General features: G+C 48.8%; 2 pseudogenes across 2 annotated transcripts; both read left to right on the top strand.

Annotated features, from left to right (window-relative positions):
• The first annotated feature begins 957 nt into the window (after nucleotides 1–957).
• Nucleotides 958–1,890, top strand: LOC308052422 (olfactory receptor 14A16-like; annotated as a pseudogene). Its single transcript has one exon. The product of its transcript is annotated as an olfactory receptor 14A16-like (transcript).
• Nucleotides 1,891–19,419: 17,529 nt separating this feature from the next.
• LOC308052420 (olfactory receptor 14A16-like) lies at nucleotides 19,420–20,352 on the top strand (annotated as a pseudogene). Its single transcript has one exon. The product of its transcript is annotated as an olfactory receptor 14A16-like (transcript).
• Nucleotides 20,353–20,600: the final 248 nt, after the last annotated feature.

Genomic DNA, 20,600 nt, shown 5'->3' with positions numbered 1-20,600 from the left:
CTGCAGGCAGCACAGACATGGGCAGGGAGAGCTTTGCCCCAGAGCTGTGTTCATGGAAACCAGATGCCCAAGCTGCATTTTAAACTGTGATGAACTGTTTTTCTCACTTGATAGAAAGAGAGAATGTGCTGAAACATCCCTCCATCAGGGAGGGGGTTTTCCATGATAAACAACAGGATATTTTGCCCAGAGAACTCTCCCCTAACCTGTCACTGTCTTTCCTCCTTGCACAAGTCCTCATGCCCACAGGCAGCAAATGTCCAACAGCAGCTCCATCACCCAGTTCCTCCTCCTGCCATTCACAGACACACGGGAGCTGCAGTTCTTGCACTTCTGGCTCTTCCTGGGCATCCCCCGCAGTTCAGACACATTTCCCAGTGCAACCCCTGGTCTCCTCTCCTCCCCAGCAGACCCTCTGCCCCAAAGCCATGGGGTCCAGATCACAAGTCTTCACCTCAGCAGCTGGACCTCCAGGTGAAGGGTTCCTGGAATGGGGTACACAAAAAAGGTGCTAAAAGTACTTGCTCCACAGTGTCACTATGTGAGTGACAGCAGCACAGCCGGGTCAGGAGAAGGTTCCACACCATGCCCGTCTGCCTTTCTGTCCCTGCTTTATTTTCTGGTTACACTGCAGTGTCCTTCCCTGTTTCTCCACCTGTCCCTGGTGCTCTTGCTCTCTGGGATTGGGGTGGGAGTGTGGGTCAGTTTTTGTTCTGACACCAGTTCAGTGGATCTTGCCTCACAGGTGTGTCCATGGAAACCAGATGCCCAATTGCATTTTAAACTGTGATGAACTGTTTTTCTCAATTGGTAGAAAGAGAGAATGAGCGGAAACATCCCTCCATCAGGGAGGGGGTTTTCCATGAGAAACAGCCTGTTTATTTTCCCCAGAGAAGTCTCCTCTAACTTGTTACTGTCTTTCCTCCTTGCACAGGTCCTCATGCCCACAGGCAGCCAATGTCCAACAGCAGCTCCATCACCCAGTTCCTCCTCCTGCCGTTCACAGACACACGGGAGCTGCAGCTCTTGCACTTCTGGCTCTCCCTGGGCATCTACCTGGCTGCCCTCCTGGGCAATGGCCTCATCATCACCACCATAGCCTGAGACCAGCACCTTTGCACCCCCATGTACTTCTTCCTGCTCAACCTCGCCGTCCTCGACCTGGGCTGCCTCTCCACCACTGTCTCAAAAGTCATGGTCAATTCCCTGTGGGACACCAGGGCCATCTCCTACACAGGATGTGCTGCACAGATCTTTTTGTTTCTCTCCTTCATCACAGCAGAGTATTCTATGCTCACCATCATGTTCTATGACTGCTACGTTGCCATCTGCAAACCCCTGCACTATGGGACCCTCCTGGGCAGCAGAGCTTGTGTCCACATGGCAGCAGCTGCCTGGGTCACTGGGTTTCTCACTGCTCTGCTGCACACGGCAAATACATTTTCACTGCCCCTGTGCAAGGGCAATGCCCTGGGCCAGTTCTTCTGTGAAATCCCCCAGATCCTCAAGCTCTCCTGCTCACACTCTTACCTCAGGGAACTTGGGCTTCTGATGGTCAGTGTCTGTTTAGCATTTGGCTGTTTTGTGTTCATCATGGTGTCCTATGTGCAGATCTTGAAGGCCGTGCTGAGGATCCCCTCTGAGCAGGGATGGCACAAAGCCTTTTCCATCTGCCTCCCTCACCTGGCCGTGGTCTCTCTGTTCATCAGCACTGGCATGTTTGCCAACCTGAAGCCCCCATCCATTTCTTTCCCATCCCTGGATCTGGTGGTGTCTGTTCTGTACTCAGTGGTTCCTCCAGCAGTGAACCCCCTCATCTACAGCATGAGGAACCAGGAGCTCAAGGATGCCCTGTGCAAACTCATATCCCTCTGTTTTCTGAAGCAATAAACTGGCCATCTTCTTCTATACAGGAGTTTTAATGCAGCTAATTACAAGCCCAGCCTGTCAACTGGATTTTCTGGTGTTGTAGGTTGTTTTCTTATCATGATAATGTTGTCAATCCCTTTCTAATTCACTGTTGGCTTTTCTTTTATAACTGTTAGCTGCTTAAATGAGCAGCAGTGCTCTCCTTGTCTCTAAACAGAATAAAGGGCTCTTTAGTGACTTGTTTTTCACTATATCCTTCCTGCAAGGGCTTTTGGAGCTTCAGAGACAGTTCCTGTGCGTGGGTGGAGGGGAAAACAGCTCTGGCATGTCAGCCCTGCCAGGGAGCAGCAACGCTTGTTCTCCCAGAGCTGTTCTGGTTCCACTCCACACTCTGCTTCTCATCCCTTGTGTTGGTGCAAGGCCTGAGTGCTCTGGCAGCTTGGTCACCGTCCTGCTGTGTGTCAGTCCTGTGAGCGCAGGCAGGGACAGGCAATGGGCACTGCTGTGACAGACCTGACCTCAGTAACAGTACTTGCACAAGGAAAAATGATCTTCTTTGGGCAGTGCATGATGGTTTATATCTTCTTGCAAAGTTTATTCCTACAGAAGTGGCCACAGATGAAACATCAGTGTGCAGCTGAACAGTGTGTGTGTGCAGGGCTGGCACACAGCAGTGTCCTCTCACAGCCACGGTCCTGCCAGAGACCTGCAGGACCAGCAGAGCAGGGGCTGGGCTGTGCCCCTGTGCACTGGACACCCCGTGGAAGGAGTCTCAGGTCAATCACCTGGACTGCTCCCTCACAACCACCGTTTCCGGCTCTGGCCTCTCACCCCAAGAGGTCTTTGTCCGTTCATGGAATTACACTGAATGAGTAGGTGAGAGGTTCATGTTTGCTTTGAACAGATGAGATGTGAGCATGTACGTCATGTATATGAGGTGACATGAACTTGAGTCAGCAAAAACACCATCCTACCTAAAATATGTAAATCCTCTGCTAACCTAACCTAAAATATGTAAATCCTCTCAGTTTTGGTCAGTCTGCTCCGCTAACAAAGATAAAAGTGACATTTAAAACACCTAATCAGAACCTGCAAAGAATACTGTCCTTGCAGCACAGACACTCTGGAGCCTGCACAATTAGCTGAGTCTTGTTTTAACATTTGTCTCAAGACTGTTACATAAAGTGTCCTTTAGCTGAGCTTTGCTCCTTTTACGCTCATTATAATACTAAAACACACATCCCCAGGATGGGAGCCCTAGGCTCAGCCCGGGACCCTCTCTCAACAAGCATGTGTAGTGGTAAAATGATTATGTAACCAATATGCCAATGTGTAAGCACATGGCTCTTTAGGACTGCCGGGAGGGTCTGAATGTAGGGATAAGATTTGTATATAATAGATGTTCCTTCTCTATCTGTTGTGCTGGTTTCATTCCAGCATCCAGACTTGCACAACTCTGGAATAAACAAGATCTCATTTCTGGGTGTGGGACTGGCTTTGCACTTCAGGTAGCAAATTCACCATAAGCAACTAGGAAGAAGGAAAACAATAAGAAATAAAAGAGGTAGGAGAGGACATAGAAAAGGTTTCAACATTTCACATTCCATTCAAGAATGCTTCTCCTCTCAGATCTTTAGTAGGAAATAGATTTGATCAGTTTGATAAAACAAGTATAGTTTTATCTAGTCAGGTCATGGCCCATAAGGAGGGGGATGGATGGGTGTGGGATTATGATGGCAGTTGAGTCTCCAAAACTCGTAATTGAGTGGAAAGATTTTGACAGTGAAGGGGACAGTGGGGTCAGTTCTGTGTCTGGAGGTGACAGCCCAGCAGCAGGGACATGGCTGGGAAAGAACATCTGCCCAAGTGCCCACAGGTCTTAACCAGGAGGAGAGACGGGTTGTCACGTCCATCCCACCTGAGAACATGACGGGACAGCAGCAGGGACATGGTCGTGTCTGTCAGAGAAGCTGAAAGGCCAGCAGCACTCATGGGATTTAGAAGATCATGGCAAGGTGACTTCTCTCTGGTCAGGTAAAAGACCACAAGAAGCCTAACGGTTTGGGTTCCCTGCATGGAGAGCAGTTTGTGAAATGGTTGAGCTTTTCTTGATAGTGGGAAGAAGAAAGAAAGAGAAAAAAAGAGGTCTACTTGGAAGGTGAGGAATGGATATCAGGAGGAAGAAATGTCACTGGAAGGGCAGTGCTGTGGTGCAAGAGGTGATCCAGAGGGAGCTGGATCAGCCCATGGTTTGTGTTCCAAAGAGCAGCCAGTGAGGGTGCAGACACAGCAGTGAAGGTGCAGAAATGCTGGAGTGAGAGCAGGTGGGGAAGCGAGATGGGTGTCTGCAGCCTGCAGGGAAAGAGGAGCAGGGGTAGCACTGTGTAGAACAGCCTGTGGTGGAGATGGCAAAGGACTCTGTAAGGCTGGAAGGGACCCACAGAACCCAGGTCTCTGTCCCCTTGGCCAGGGCAGTTGTCTCTGCCACTGAGGCCCAGGAGAAGACATGGTGTCCTCATGGCACTGGGGCCTCGGTGCCTCCTTGCAGCCCCATGGGGAAGCTGGAAGTTGTTGTCCCAGTGTTGTCCTTCCCTGGGCCTTGCACACCCACATCCCACGGTCCCAGGAAGAGCCCTGAGCCGTGTGTGAGGGACAGGATCCCCCTTCCCATTGCCTGCAGGTCAGGGCTTCTCCTTTCTGCTTCAGAAAGCAAACCAAGGGGTTTCTGAGCATCAGAGATGAAGACTCAAAGGAGACCTCATGGTGGCTACAGCTTCCTCACAGGGGGAGAAGGAGGGAAGGTACTGATCTCTTCTCTGTGGTGACCAATGACAGCACCCAAGGCAATGGAAGAAGGGTGTGTCAGGGGAGGTTCAGGTTGGACATGAGGAAAAGGTTCTTGACCCAGAGGTGCTGGACACTGAACAGGCTCCCCAGGGAGGTGTCACGGCCCCAACCTGACAGTGTTCAAGAAGAGACTGGACAACGTCCTCAGACACACGGGGTGACCTGTGGGGTATCCTGTGCAGGGACAGGAGTTGGACTCCGTGATCCTCGTGGGTCCTTCCAATTCAGGACATTCTAAGATTCTATGAAACACTAGGTCAAAAGTCCGTGTTTTCATTGTGCAGATGAGTTGTAAACATACACATCATGTGCATGTCCACTGTGTGCATGTGGTGAGATGAACCCAAGGGAGCACAAACACTGTCAGCTATTCCTTGGGGTGCCATAAAGGTCAGTGGGACAGAGATAGTGTTTAGAGGTCTCTTCCAACCTGTGTTATTGTAGGATTCCATGAATCTTTTCCATGAAGAGCAAGAGGAGAAAGCGAGATGGGTGTCTACAGCCTGCAGGGAAACAGCAGCAGCTGTGGGACAGTGTAGGACAACCTGTGGTGGAGATGGCAAAGGGCACTGGCAAGGCTGGATGTCACCAAGAGAACCCAAGTCTTTGTCCCCTTGGCTATGGCAATGGCCTCTGCCACCAAGCCCTGTGAGGAGACATGTTGTCCTCAGGCACTGGGGCACCTCATGGTCTCCTTGCACACCCCCAGGAAGGCTGGGAACTGTCACACCATTGTCCTTCACTCAGCACCACACAGCCCACAGCCCCCTGCCCCAGGAAGAGCTCTGAGCAATGTGTGAGGGACAGGATCTGCCTTCCCAGGGGCTGGGGGTCAGGCCTTGGCCTCTCTGCTTCATCCAACTAAACCAGGGTTTTCTCAGCACCTCAGCTGCCTGCACGTTTCCCTTTGTTTATCTGCCATCATGGCCTCCAATTCTCTGCTCTAATGAGTCCCTGGGGAGGCTTTGCTGGCACTTGCCCGCAGTGGAACTCATTAATACTTCAAGGAACTTAGTACTTTTTTCTTCTGGCTTTGACTGCTGGAAAGGTCTGTAATTTCCTCGCAGCACCTGAGTAATGTTCAAGGACTCAGCACCAAATGCACCATGGGGCTCATTACACTCAAGAAAGTTCTAAGAAACCATGTCTCTTCTTGTAATTTCCTTCCAATCTTGTATAGTTAGAGAATTTTCTTTGTGTAATTATGGAGAAAGATTTCAAAAAGCTTCGGATAAAAAAGTCTTTCTATTGTAAAGGGTGTATTTTAATACTTTTCAGTTTGGAGAAGATGTGATTGCAGCATTGTCTGATGCTGATCCAGGGTCTCTCCTGAGGAGGTCTGGACTGGCTGGAGAAGCTGTCCCTTGAGCTGTGACACTGTGTGGACAACCTTGCTCCTCACCTCCCCAACCCTATCGTTTCTCTCATGGGCCCCCTGGGCCTTGCATCCCTTTTCCTCACACCAGATGTCCCTGCAGTCTGCAGCTTGATGTGCCACCTCCTTTGCACCAGCTCCCACCTGCTCTCCTTGGAGACCCAAGTGCACACAGCAAAGAGGGACTTTGCTTTACTTTTGAACTAACAAAGCAAAACTGATGAGATTCATGATTAAAAGAAAACACACTCCTCAACTGTATCCCAAGGACTAATGGCCACCGCTGAGGTTCACCTTCTCCAAGGCAGAACCATGCAAGAAATGTTTTAGACAGAAAGGCAATTATAAAATAAACACAATAGAAGAGTTGGGTAAAGACAGAATTAGACAGACTACTGAAAGAGAAGGAAGCTTTTAACTCCTTGAAGCTGAAAGCAGCAACTGGGTTGTTGACAAGTGTCTGAGTGATCAAACAGTAAGAGGAAGGGAAACCCAGAGAGCAATCGCAAGTGCTTGTGTGCAGATCAGCTGCTGGAAATGGGACTTCAGACATGGTCAGTTTAGTCAGGGCAGGAGGAAATAGCTGGAGGATGGGGGAGATGAGATGCACAGATAACAGAGAGAGTGCTGAGAAGGCAAATCTAGTGGAGGATCAGAAGTTCTCCTCTTGTTCTTAATGCACATCCTGAAAAGTCTCATTTTGATCTCATGAGAAAACACTGATATTTAAAGTATTCGAAACAAAGAATAGAGAAATAAAACACCAATAAAGTTTGATTCTTAAAGTTGAAAGAAGACACTGTCTTCACTTGAAATCTTTCATTTGGTTTCCTTTTCCCTCCATTAAAATAATAAAAAAAAATGTTCTCAAGATTTCTATCCTAGCAAAGCCTACAGCACTAAGAAAGATAATTGAACTGTTAATTGAACTATTCTCTTTTTAGAATGCCATGTTGACAGTGATCTCAACAGATCTGTGTTTTCTGTCTATGTGATCATAAGGAAAAAAAATATTTACGTGTTGGTAAGTATATAGTAAAATATATAATTGTATCCAGTTACTCAGCAAAATACATTTCCTACCAGCACTCTGAATGGAAGAATCTTTCTTCTGAGAAATTGCTGCCTCCCAAGCATCTGTGACTTGAGACTGGAATCTGAAGGAGAACAAGCAGCAGTGGATGGGGATCAAGTCAGGGATCACTGGAACTAACACAATCCTTTCCAGTCTATGGGACAGCAGGGGCAGCATCCCAGGAGCTGGGACAGCAGGACCATGTCACAGTGAGGCCACTCTGCACCATCTGTGAAAGCTCATGGAGACTGGGGGGACTCCCTGACCACTGGCAGCTCTCACACAGTGTGTGTACTTTTCAAAATGGCCAATGGGTGAGCAGGGGAACTAAGGGCTGTGCCCCAGAACATGTCCACTGGGACCCCATTTCTGGGTGTCTGAAAGAGAAGGTGATGGGGTTTGCCCAGGGCAGGTTGTGCCTGTCCATCCTCTTTGCTTTCTGTGAGGAAAGGACAGGGTGGTAGACGTGGGCAGAGCAGTGGTGGTCTGTTACCTGGAAGTCAGCAAGGCATTCAGCATCATCCCCCACAATATTCTTGTGTCCAAGGTAGGATATTATGGTCTGTGTCAGTGTGCAAGTAGATGGGTAAAAAGTCATCTGGATGGCTGGGCTTGGAAAGGTGCTCTTGAAAGGGAGAAACTTTCCAGTCATGAGGACAGTCCAGCACTGGAAGCTGTTTCCTAGGACTGCGCACCCACTCTGTCCCAGAAAGTGACCAAGATGTGTTTGGATAAAGTCCTGAGCAATCTGGTCTGACCCTGCTGTGAGCAGGAGGTTCGTCAGGATGCCTCCTGAGGTCCCTTGGAGCCTGAATGACACTGTCCTTTCATCCCCTTCATGTTTTCAATTTAGGGACAGCTCTCAGGTTCTCCCTGAGCACAGGAATAATTCACATGTGCAGGGCTGCTTTACAAGTGCCCCCGAACAGTCCTGACCACATCTTTTGCACACCTTTTCATTTGGCCCCAAAACAGGTTCTGTTTCACTGTCCTAATACCCTTGCAGAAAGAACAACCCTCCTTGTTAACCCTTTCAGTGCAGGTTGTTCAAGAGGTGTCAGCCTCCATGTACAGAGTCTGCACATCAGCCAGGCAGCAAAGCCACCTTTACAGAAATGGTGACGAGACTCTTGACCAGCTCCTTGAACCCACGGATCAGCATGACATGTCTGCTGAGATTCCCGGGTGCGGTGATGAGAACGATTCATACAGACACACACAGACACGCACAGGCACATGGTTCCTGTTGGCAGCGAGAGCAGAGCCAGGCAGAGCTGAGCTCCCTTTATTAACAGTTGTCAACTTATGTGTTTACAGATGCAGGGCTGGACCAAGAGGTTGGGCAGTGTTTTCAATTACCACCCTCGTGCTGTGACTCCTTTCAGTCACGTTCCCATGAGTATCTTGTGGGCAACGTACCGACCCACTCATTCACAATCCCAGGCCCAACATTCACACATCATACATACGAGGGTGGTTTTCCGACCCGAGATATCATTCTCACTGGCCTGGGTTATCCCTTCTTACACTCATAAAAAACATACTTGTGTATAATCTGTTCAAGATCCTTTGGCTGGAGCTGCACAGCCTCTTGTTCCCACACCCAGGAACACGTAGGCTTCAAGTGTGGTGTGGATGATTAGAGATATTCCAGGAATAACCAAACAAAGACCATTTCCATAATAAAGAGCAATACAGCAGCATTTCTTCTGTTGCCTTCCATGCTTTCTCTCCTCCCCATTTCCAGAAGAGGTGGTAGCAGCAACCTCCAATTCATATTGATCTGGGGCATCTCCTGATGAAGAAACAACAATATGTCACAAAAGTGGGTGCCTAAAGCACCACTTAAGTAAGGAGACAGGCCAGGACAGCTCAAGAGGAGTCACACTCCTCTGGACCAAGAGGTGGGTGTTCCTGGCAATCTCAGGTGCCACAGCATAGCGATACTTGTGTTCAGGGAGCTGGTCAAGTGACCCATCTCCTCTTCTGTAATGGTGTCTGATTTTGCTCAGATCACCCCTGACTTGAGGCCCATCCACTGCTGGGTGTTCTCCAGGCTCCTGAGTTCAGGAACAAAGTCCCAGGAGACCTTGCTGGTGAAGATGGGGACAAAGAAGCCATGAAGAACCTCAGTCCTGTCTGATTCTACTCTTATGAAGTTCAGTGGCAGGCCCGTGTTCACCATGTCTACTGTTTTACTGTAAGGAAGCAATGGCAGCTCATCTTGCTGGCCTCAGTCTCCCCTGCAGGTACCAAGTCCAGGGCAGCTTTGGCATCATCCCCACATCCATGGACAAGGTTTCTAAATTCCTCCTTTGCAGCTTCCTCTGCTTCCACCTCTTGTGTGCTGCCTTTGTGCCCTGCAGCTCCATCGGTTCAGACCAACACCCTCAAGAGATAAATGCTTCATTTCACTGGTTCTCAAATAGATCATTCTTGTGCTTGGAGCAGGCTGTCCTGTAAGGCTGATCAGATTTCGTGAGCTCCTTCACCCTTCAGAGCTGCTTTCCATGGCACCAACTGTATCAGACCCCCAGTTATGTCCAGGTCTTCTCCTCTGGAGCCCACCAGCCTGTGCTCTGCTGCTGGCCTTCCTCCCTCCCATCTGGTGCCTGGGACCCCCCTGTGTCCTGGTCACAACAGGCAAGGTGGACACCGATGTTCACATCCCTCACCAGGGTTTCCTTGTTTCCCAGTTCCAGATCCAGGTGAGCATCACTCTCACTGGCCCATGATGCAGACATGTTAAGCAGTTGGCCCAAGATCCTCTGGACTGTTGGCACTTGCCACTTTGTCAGGCCAGTGAATATCAGAGCAATTACAGTTCCCCATAGGAACCTGCTCATTGACTGGAGACTTCCTCCTTGAGTTACTGACAGAAGATCATGTCCATTTCTTCTACATGATCATGTAGTTTGTAACACTCAACACATTGTCACTCTTTGTTGGGTTTACATGACAAAGTCTTGGAACTGGGGGTAGATGTTGATGTGCTACAGTTGTCACCTCTCTAAGAAGACAACTGGGCAAAAGAACTGTGTGAAAAAATAGATCAGCTATTACTGAAAGAATCCAGCACTCAGATAGGCGATTATCTTGATGGTGATGAGAAGGGGGGTGCGGCAGGGGGTGCGCTGGGGGGTTCGGGTTCTATGGATGATTATGAAATTAAAAAACATCGGCGAGGAATTATCAGAAATGCGATGATAGAAGGTGAAATAACAAGTGCATACCTAGTCATTTCCCAGCGAGACAAACGGGGTAATCAGAGTCCTGGGTGGGCTGGGTTGCGTTGGGAGGAGATAAAAGAGGCTAGAAAAGCGGTGCAGCAGTATGGATTGCATGGAAAATATACACAAGGCTTTATTAATAGTCTCTTTGATGGGCAAATATTAACTCCTTACGATTGTCGTCAGCTGACTACTGTGGATTGATGCTTGTGAGGAAGCATCTATTCTTAACTTAGACCGCAATGACCCGTCGCGCCTTGCTTCGAAAGACAAGCTGATAGGGGCAGAGAGACAACACCGATACTTCATAACACATATCCGTAGTCATCTGACAATTCAAGGCGATTTAGCTGAAGGAAACCGCCGAGCTCATTTTCTTGTATCTATATGTATCTATTGATACATATTCTTTCGCCATATGGGCCACTGCTTAGACTGGTGAAACTAGTTCACGTGTGCAACGACATTTACGTTCTGCTTTTGCAGCTTTGGGAGTTCCTGCACAGGTCAGGACAGACAACGCACCTGGTTATATCGTCAAAGCTACTGCCACCTTTTTTCAGTTGTGGGGTGTTAAGCATATTACAGGGATACCAAATTCTCCTACTAGTCAGGCCTTGGTAGAAAGGATGAATCGAACTCTCAAGCATCAACTTGACAAACAAAAAGGGGGAACTGACTGTAGTACTCCACATGACAGACTAAGCAAAGCATTATATGTCTTGAACCTTTTACGCCTTCCACAAGGGTTCGACATTCCACCTATGATTCATCATGGAACAAGCTTAAAAGGACACTTGACAGACCTTAGAGAAAATCAATGTCAGGTCAAAATACGCAATGGAGCTACTGGTGAATGGGAGCGTCCTTTCCAATTAATAACTTGGGGAAAGGGTTATGCTTGTGTCATTACAGACCAAGGATCAAAATGGATTCCTGCGAAATGGATCAAGCCATGGCTGAATAAAGACAACAAAGATTCAACAGATGCAGAAGGACAGGAGGGAGATAAGTTGTGAGAATTGTCTTAAATGTAAACCATGAAGTCCTATTCAGTGTTATAGATGCTCCTAGACCCAGTGGTCTAAAAGCTTATTAGTAAACAAATAAGGTACCTTCTATAGAAAATGCTAATTTGAATAGATAGTAAGAGTTCCAAAAGGGCGATATTACAATTAGATAATCTATGCATAGATAAGGTAAAACTATAAGATATTTCTACCATGGTAACTTTATTTAGCAACTGATAAGGTTTTAAAAGAAATGTTGAGATTAAGCTATAGGTCTTTTAAGTATAAGTTTAAATATAAGATTATAAGTTAATAAGTTTATAAGTTAAATATAAGTTTAAAAATAAGTTTTAAGATATTAATTCAATAATTAGCATATGCTGATGGTATTAAGTACATTACTCTATAAACTGCGCAGTTATAGATATTTAGGAAGTTAAGAGAATATATTGTATTAACTTGTCTGGTTATTTTGGATCTATTAAAATAGTGTGTTGATAAGGTTGTTATAATGGAGTTAAGGTTTTAAGAATAGGCAGGCAGTTGTTTGATCTTAGTAAGTAAGGTTTAACTGTATTATATGTAATTGTAATTATGTTGCTAATCACGCGTTCTATGTTGCAGTATGAGAGAAGCAAGATGAGCTGACATTGCTTCATTTGCAGTAAAAGAATAGACAGGTTGATTGTTGGTCTGCTGCTGAACTTCGTAACAGTAGAATCAGACAGGACTGAGGTTCTTCATGGTTTCTTTGCCCCCATCTTCACCAGCAAGGTCTCCTAGGACTTGGTTCCTGAAGGCAGGAGTCTGGAGAACACCCAGCAGTGGATGGGCCTCAAGTCAGGGGTGACCTGAGCAAACTCAGACACCATTACAGAACAGGAGATGGGTCACTTGACCAGCTCCCTGAACACAAGTATTGCTGTGCTGTGGCACCTGAGATTGCCAGGGACACCCACCTCTTGGTCCAGAGGAGTGTGACTCCTCTTGAGGTGTCCTGGCCTGTTTCCTCGCTCACATGGTGATTTAGGTACCCACTTTTCTGACATATTCAGTCTTTATCGGGAGATGCACCATATCACTATGAACTGGAGGCTGCTGATGCCACATGTTCTGGAAAGGGAGGGAAGGGCGATCAGGGAAGGAAATAGAATAAATTTGGCTTTATTCCTATTTCTTATGGAAATACCCTCTATTTGGCTATTCCTGAAATCTCTCTAATCACCGACAGCAGACTTGAAGCCTTTAGGAAAATGGTGCACAGAGCCTTGGCTTGTAAGGGCATTTTCGATGTTAGTGAGCCCTCTGCTGCCGTGATCTTGAACTGCAGCTACTGAGAGAATGAACAATCCTCTAATGAAGTGAAAGGCAGAAGTAAAACTCAAGTTTCTGAGGGTGTTTGGGACCCCATGAAGGGCCATCACGGACACAGCTGTGAAGGAAACAACCAGTGCAGGTCCCTGTCCCTGGAGGCTGGTGAAGGAAAGACTTGCAGACACTGGTTCCAGGTGGTGAGGGCCATGTGGAGGTGGCTCTGATGCCATGTCAGTCCTTGATGCTTTTTAATCACCAGAATGGCTGAGCCTTGACCCCTGGGACCTGGTAGATTTTTCTCCAATGTTTTTCAAGGCTTTTCCTCTGGTCAGTGTGAGTGTTTTGTGTTTTGGGGGTGGGTTTTATGTAAGCTGCTGTTACTTTAACTGCAGGGCTCTGGTTTCTGTAGAGTTGGAAGTGCCTGTGAGCTCCTCACAACTCATCCAGCTTCTTTCATACACCTGGCAATGGTCACCAATCACCTCAATGTCCCAGTCCCACACTTGCTTGAATTCTCTACTTGGATACACAGCCCATCACTCCAGGAGGTTCATGTATCCACCAGGCTCATGGCTGATTCCTGAGGTCCATCCAAGGGTGGGCAGTGTAAGAGAGGAGCAGAGCAGGGTCAGCTCATAGGCCATGACTGAGCACAGCCACCCCAGCAGCAGCCATTCCCCATCTCACAGGCACAGCCATGCCCACAGGATGGAAATGTCACTGCCATACATGATTAGCCCAAGAGAGGCCTTTCTTCCTTCCATATTCCCAGGAAAATCTTCCTCCTATTCCTCCTCCACCTGCAGACATCAACTGCTTTCCATTTCTGGGTTCAGACATGGCTGTAGGGGTTCACTAAAGCCATCAGCCATCTCATTGCTTCTTCCTGACATGCCCTCCCACACCTACACATGGCCAATCACAGCTACTCAGGGCCTTCTGCTCTTCATAAGAGGCCTCGAGCTTCTTGGTTCTTCCTGGTGCTTATTATAAACTTCCTCTCTCTCTCCAGAGTTCATAGGGAGCTTTCTTGTCCATAACAGCCCCTTTATGTCCATGTTTCACTAAATGGTTGTGTTTGTATGATCATTTGTGCAGCAAGGGCAGTCACAGGACAGCACCCAATATGTCAAAACTGATGCCGAGTGAAATGCTGTAAAGCCCTGATGAGTTCCCCCTGTGTCAGTGTCTCTCCTGGAAGGAGAAGGGGATCCAGCTCCTGCCACTCTCTGCAGAGGCACATGAGCAGTGTCCATCACCTGGGGACACAAAGGGCAACGTTTGCCAGACCACCCTTCATCTGAACCACTTAGATGTGTGCTTGTGGATGACTTATGGAGCCTTATATTGCAAATACCTATTTACTTCTCATTGCCAGAGGGGCGACCAGAGATGCAGAGTGCTATTTTACAGATATTTAAATATAAGCATCTAAAACTGACATTTCTAGACAAATTACACAAACATTTGAAGGACTTTTCATGCCTTTTAACATGATTATCCAGAGAAGCCCCACCAGCTTTGCGTTTCAGGAAATGGGATGCAGTGTTCAAGGGCAGGATGATTTGGGCTCTGTGCTGGGATCTGGAAACTGAAATGTGCTCCCATCTCCCAGTCTCCTGCTCCTCCTCAGTGAGGGTGTGAGACATTCTGCCAGCGAGGGCTGAACTCACAGCCATGACCAGTATCTTATGTCCAACTGCAGCCAATGGTGTCCTGCCAGCTCAGGACTGGAGCTTCCATTGCTGGAGGTATTGAAAAGATGTGCAGATGTGGCGCATAGGGATATGGTTTATTGTTGGAGTTCTTATGTGGAGTTCTTATGTTGGAGTTCCATGTTCTTATGTGTCTTTTCCAAACTAAATGATTCTATAATGCTGTGATTCTATGATTGGAGTTTAAATAATTTCAATTCTCACTGACCGTAGCTTCTGTCCAGGGTGGCTCTTGTGTGGCACAACTGTCCTGGCTCTCCAGGCAGCTTGGGCACTGGTTTGGTGCCTGCACTGGAAGTTTTTCCCTTCCTTGGGTAAAAGACTTGGGTCACAGATGTTTGAAGCAGTCCTGTCAAATACAGAGCAGGCTGAGCTTTGCAGCCAAGGAATGACAGCGACGTTTTCAAGGATGTTTTTGAATAGTGGTACTATCACTAATAACCATAACAGAACACTCCGTATTCTTGGTTATGGTGAGGAACTAAAGCTCCCAGCAGTCATTCTCACTTCTCAAAATACATATTGTGTTTCAGTAGCTGGCCTCTTGTATGAAGTTCTTAGAACAGTGCTTTCTCTCACTTCTACCTTTTTTATTATTGAAAGAATACACCTGTTGGTCAGAATTTCTCCCAGTTCATCCCTCTTCCATACATTTTCTCCTTTCCTTTTTTGGTGTGAGGGGCAGGTGGCATAGGGGAGTTGTTTCCTTTGTAGCCATAGAAAGCCAAGGAACAGATCCCAGCTTAGTGAAAAGGCACAAAGGAAGCCAGAATCTTTATGTGGTGTGCACTGACACAACATCATTCCCTATATTTCTAATCTCTGAAGTCCCAACTGTGCAGCAGAGATAGGAGTTCTAAGCCCCACTCATCTGCCCTGTTTGGCACCATGTAAAATGGAACTACCCCAGTCAAGAAGTTGGTTTTGATTCTCTTCACAGTCTGAAGCACCACATGGGTCAGGAGATGAACCAGGATGCTCAGAGAGGACTAAAAATTCTCGCTTTCCTAAAGTTCAGGTGTTCCCTGGAATCTCAGCAGACAAGTTGTGCCAATTGCTCGGTGCAAGGAGCTGGTCAAGAGCCTCATCTCCATTTCTGTAATGATGGATTTGATGTCTGGTTGTTGTGCAGACTCTGTACGTGGATGCTGACACCTCTTGAACAACCTGCTCTGAAAGGGTTAACAAGATGAGCAGTTCTTTCTGGAAAGGCATTAGGACAACAAAAAAGAAGATTTTGGGTCAGGGCAAAAGAAAAAGGATGCAAAAGTTGTGGTCAGGGCTGTTTGGGGGCACTTGTGTGCAGCCCTAGACCTTCTCTGAATTATTCGTGTGCTCAGGGAGCACCTGAGAGCTGTCCCTAAATGGAAAACATGAAGGAGAAGGAAGGACAGCGTCATTCAGGCTCAAAGGGAGCTCAGGAGGTGTCTTGACCAACCTCCTGCTCACAGCAGGGTCAGACCAGATTGCTCAGGGCTTTATCCAAACACATCTTGATCACTTTCTGGGACAGAGTGGGTGCGCACTCCTGGGAAACAGCTTCCAGTGCTGGACTGTCCTCATGACTGGAAAGTTTCTCCTTTTACCTACTGTCCTTCTAAGCCCAACCATCCAGCTTGCTTTATAGCCATTTACTTAAACATCAAAGCAGACCATAATGTCCTACCTTGGACACATGAATATTGCAGGGGATGATGATGGATGCCTTGCTGACTTGCAAGTGAAATACCATAACTATTGTCCCCACATCCAGCAACCCTGTCGTTTCCTCACAGAAAGCAAAGAGGATGGACAGGCACAATCCACCCTGCGTAAACCTCTTTACATGTTTAGACTGGGTTTTGATCTGGACTGTGGCTCCTGTCCTTGCAGACCAGATGAACTCACTTCTGCCACCCTGCCTGGTAGTTCATTCCATCCGTGTCACAGCTCTGTCTGCAGCACTGACAGCTCAAGCTCCCCAGTCAGGTCCCTGGCTCAGGACATGGCCTCACATCTGGGCTGAGCCACCCCAGCTGTGGCACCAGCCCAGCTCTGACCTGCACAAGAAACCTGGTACCAAGTGTCCAAGAGCCCATGTGGGCAAAGGCTCTGCTGCAGAGCACAGACATGACATGGCCAAAAACTAATGAATGTCTCTCTAGACCTAGGAGTGTAAAACCAGAACAAAATGCCTAAAGTCATTCAACTGAAGATATTCCTCCCTTAGCTTGGAGAAATTAGATACTTTGCTGTAATATTCCTGGTGTCCTGTCTAATGATGGGACAAGAAAATATGATTCTCATACCGATTTTATTTTTTAAATGAAAAATACAATGCTGGAAAGAAGTGTCTCTGAAGAGGAGAGAGAATCAACATCACTGATTACTTCAACTTCAAAGCTGTGCCACTGGAGCCCCAGAGACACCTGAAGGGAGCCCAGAGGGGACAGAGAAAGGGACATCATGGGCTGCTCCTGTGCTGCTGAGCTGGGCTGGGCTCCTGGGACACAGGGAGCTCATGGCAGCGGCAGCGCTGCAGAGAGACAGCTCTGCCCAGGAGCAGCTCCTCTGCACACGCAGCAGGGCTGAGGGCTCTGCCTGCAGCACCAAGGGCACAGGAGCCAGGCACAGAGAGGGGAAAGGCAATGTGGGGTGGTTTATTGCTGAGGATTCAATGAGACAAGTCACAGTTCTAACACGGTAAGTCTCTGGCTGTAGGACAATGCAGCTGCATTTCCTGGAGGGAGACCTTAAGCTGGTACATTCTATGATCTATAGGATCTGTCAGGTCTCTCTCACAGTATCTCTGTTGTTGAGGAGAGGAACACATACCAGAGCAGGGCTTCCCTGCTGCACTGTCAGAGGGACAGGGAATGACGACAACTTCTGCTGAGGGTGACTGCAGCGGGAGCACCCAGGGATGCCCAGGGCTGTCCTGCAGAGCAGGGTCCCTGTCTGGGGGAGATCCCCATGATGCTGTGGGGAGAAGCTGTGAGGGGAAGGAGCATCCCCAATAAGGGCAGGAAAGGTGCTTCTACTGTGGAGAGGGTGCTGTGTGGGTCAGGGCTGCTCACAGCTCCAGATCACCTGCAGGATTTCTCTAAGGCGATGCCCCAATGACAAGATCAATGTAAGGATTAGCAGACAAATAAGGAGCTTTCCTGAGCCTGTCTTTTCAGTTTCCTCTCCCAAGCAGTGTGGGGTGCAGGAAAGGCTAAAATGAAAATGAGCTCTCATGCTTAAACAAGTCACTGAGACTCCTGAACTGCAACTGTGAGTGATCAGTACATCTTCCAGAAGGCTCATGACACCCCTTCCCCACCCCCCTGCTGTGCACAGCACCTGCATCACCTTGGCTGGACCCATCAGCCTTAGTCTGACCTGTCCTATTTTCCAGCCTGCAGACAGGAAGATGCCCCCAGGCAGTGCCCTGTGAACAGGCAGGATCTGTAGGGCCATGGGGAGGGCACAGAGAGGGGGATGGTCTGTGAGCACTGACAGGGAACAGACATGGACAGGGAAACACCTCCCAGGGTTGAATCTCCAGGCAGCAGGGAAATGATCAGAAATGAGACGAAACCAAAACCGGAATTGTTATGGGAGGGAGAAGAGAGAAAAGTCCCTGTGACCCCCTGCAGGTCAGATCCCTCCTGTGAGCAGCCCCCTGGCCTCCTGTCCCACCCAGCAAAGCCTCTGCCCTCAGGGCCGGGGGCTCCAAGGCATGAAGCAGCTCCTGTGCAGCCAGAGCTCCAGTTCCTCTGCAGAGCGCAGGGGCTGAGAGCAGCTGCCCAGCAGTGTTGGTGCCTGGGAGGTGGCTGCACAGCTGGGGAAGGGTGACGCTGTCTGAGTGCCCGGCTGCCTCTGCCCTGGCCTCTCTCACACCCACCCTCACCACATTTTCCTTCTTGCTCCCCTGCTCTGGGTCACTGCTGTTGGGATCTTGTTCTTGCTGTCAGGCTCTCTGGGGATGGCAGTTTCAGCTGCAGAGTCACAGCCTGATCTTGTGGGTCCTTTCCTGCAGGTGTGTCCATGGGCACACATGTCCCAGCTTTGCTCTGACCTGTGGGGTGTGGGCAATGAAGTCTGTGGGGTTGAATCTCCCTGAATCAAATGCCAGCATTAACACACTTGGCTATCTGCATGAGGTTTCCATCCCAGCTGTGAGCTCCCCTCCAGGATGCAAACCCATCCTATAGCATCTTTGTGTTATCTGAAAGTCTCAAGGAGAAGCACAGAAATGGTGTGACAGTGAAAATGCTGTTTGGTTTGTGAAATGAGCTACTTCTGCCCTGGGCTAAATGTGGGCTGCTGAGACTTTAGAAAACAGTGAGATGTGTAGTGGTCTGAGGTGGATCCCTCTGCTCCCAGCAGTGCCTGGTGGCTCTTCAGGGTAACATGGGAGTGTGATCACCCTCCATCTCAGAAAGGTGCCAGCCCAGGGCAGCTGGAGCAAGACAGAGGGACAGACCAGCTCCCCTCGCTCTGCACTGACCCACAGGCATCCTCTTGCCTTGCAGGACTCGCTCTGTTCTCCCTGAGTGCAGCAGAAATGCTGATGGTTTCTGACATCCAAGAACATCCCCCAGGGTGAGAGGGGAGAAGGAGCTGTAAACAAAACAAACCTCAAAAACTACCTTCTGCCATCTCATTTCCTTATCCCTGGGAGTGCAGATGCTGACAGGTTTTTCTGGACCAGGAGCAGCTGCATGTGACAAAGCTGAACCCCAGGACTGTCCCCTGCCCCCGTTCCCATGACCCCACTGCTGCAGAGCATGGCTGACTCCTCAGCATCAGCGGGCACAGGCTCTGCTCCTCACGGCACCTCCAGCCAGCACCACCCAGGGCTCAGACACGGAGCTGAGGGAAGGTTTGGAAAAGGACAAGGGGGTGTGGAGCAGGGGAGGGTGTATGAGAAAGGGCTTAGACTTTGCTCAGAGAAGCCTCCCCTAACATCTCACTATCTTTTCCTTCTGTAACAGTACCCTGTGCTTGGAGGCAGCCAATGTCCAACAGCAGCTCCATCACCCAGTTCCTCCTCCTGCCGTTCACAGACACACGGGAACTGCAGCTCTTGCACTTCTGGCTCTTCCTGGGCATCTACCTGGCTGCCCTCCTGGGCAACGGCCTCATCATCACCACCATAGCCTGGGACCAGCACCTCCACACCCCCATGTACTTCTTCCTGCTCAACCTCTCTGTCATTGACCTGGGCTCCATCTCCACTACTCTCCCCAAATCCATGGCCAATTCCCTCTGGCAGACCAGGGCCATCTCCTATGCAGGATGTGCTGCCCAAGTATTTCTGGTTGTCTTTTTAGCTTCAGCAGAGTATTGGCTCCTCACCATCATGGCCTATGACCGCTACATTGTCATCTGCAAACCCCTGCACTACGGGACCCTCCTGGGCAGCAGAGCTTGTGTCCACATGGCAGCAGCTGCCTGGGCCACTGGGTTCCTCTATTCTCTGCTGCACACAGCCAATACGTTTTCACTTCCACTCTGCAAGGGCCATGTCCTGGACCAGTTCTTCTGTGAAATCCCCCAGATCCTCAAGCTCTCCTGCTCAGACACCTACCTCAGGGAAGTTTGGTTTCTCCTGGTTTCTTTCTTAGTAGTCTTCAGCTGTTTTGTTTTCATTTTCTTCTCCTATGTACAGATCTTCAGGGCCGTGCTGAGGATCCCCTCTGAGTAGGGACAGCACAAAGCCTTTTCCACCTGCCTCCCTCATCTGGCCCTGGTCTTCCTGTTTGTCAGCACTGTCATATTATCTCACCTGAAGCCCCCCTCTATCTCCTCCCCATCCCTGGATCTGGTGGTGTCTGTTTTGTACTCAGTGGTGCCTCCAGCAGTGAACCCCCTCATCTACAGCATGAGGAACAGGGAGCTCAAGGATTCAGTGTGGCAACTGATGACTGGCTGCTTTCCAAAGCAATAACCTGCTCATATCTTCTGCATAGCATATATAATGTAAATCACTTTCTCACTGAGTGGTTGTGCCCATGTCCACTGGACACCCTAGAGAACCTGCTGCAGGTCAATCATCATGGACTGGCCTCTCACAACCACCATTTCCAGCACTGGCTTCTCACTTCAGCTTGAAGAGGTTCTTTGTCCCTCCTTGGCAGCACAACTAACGAGTAGGTCAGATGTCCATGTTTGCATTGTGTAGACAAGATGTAAACA

This window comes from Nesoenas mayeri (assembly GCF_963082525.1).
Source record: "Nesoenas mayeri genome assembly, contig: SCAFFOLD_63, whole genome shotgun sequence".
Lineage (NCBI taxonomy): Eukaryota > Metazoa > Chordata > Aves > Columbiformes > Columbidae > Nesoenas > Nesoenas mayeri.
Note: the sequence above shows the minus strand (reverse complement) of the source record. Positions and strands in the feature narration are given on the sequence as shown.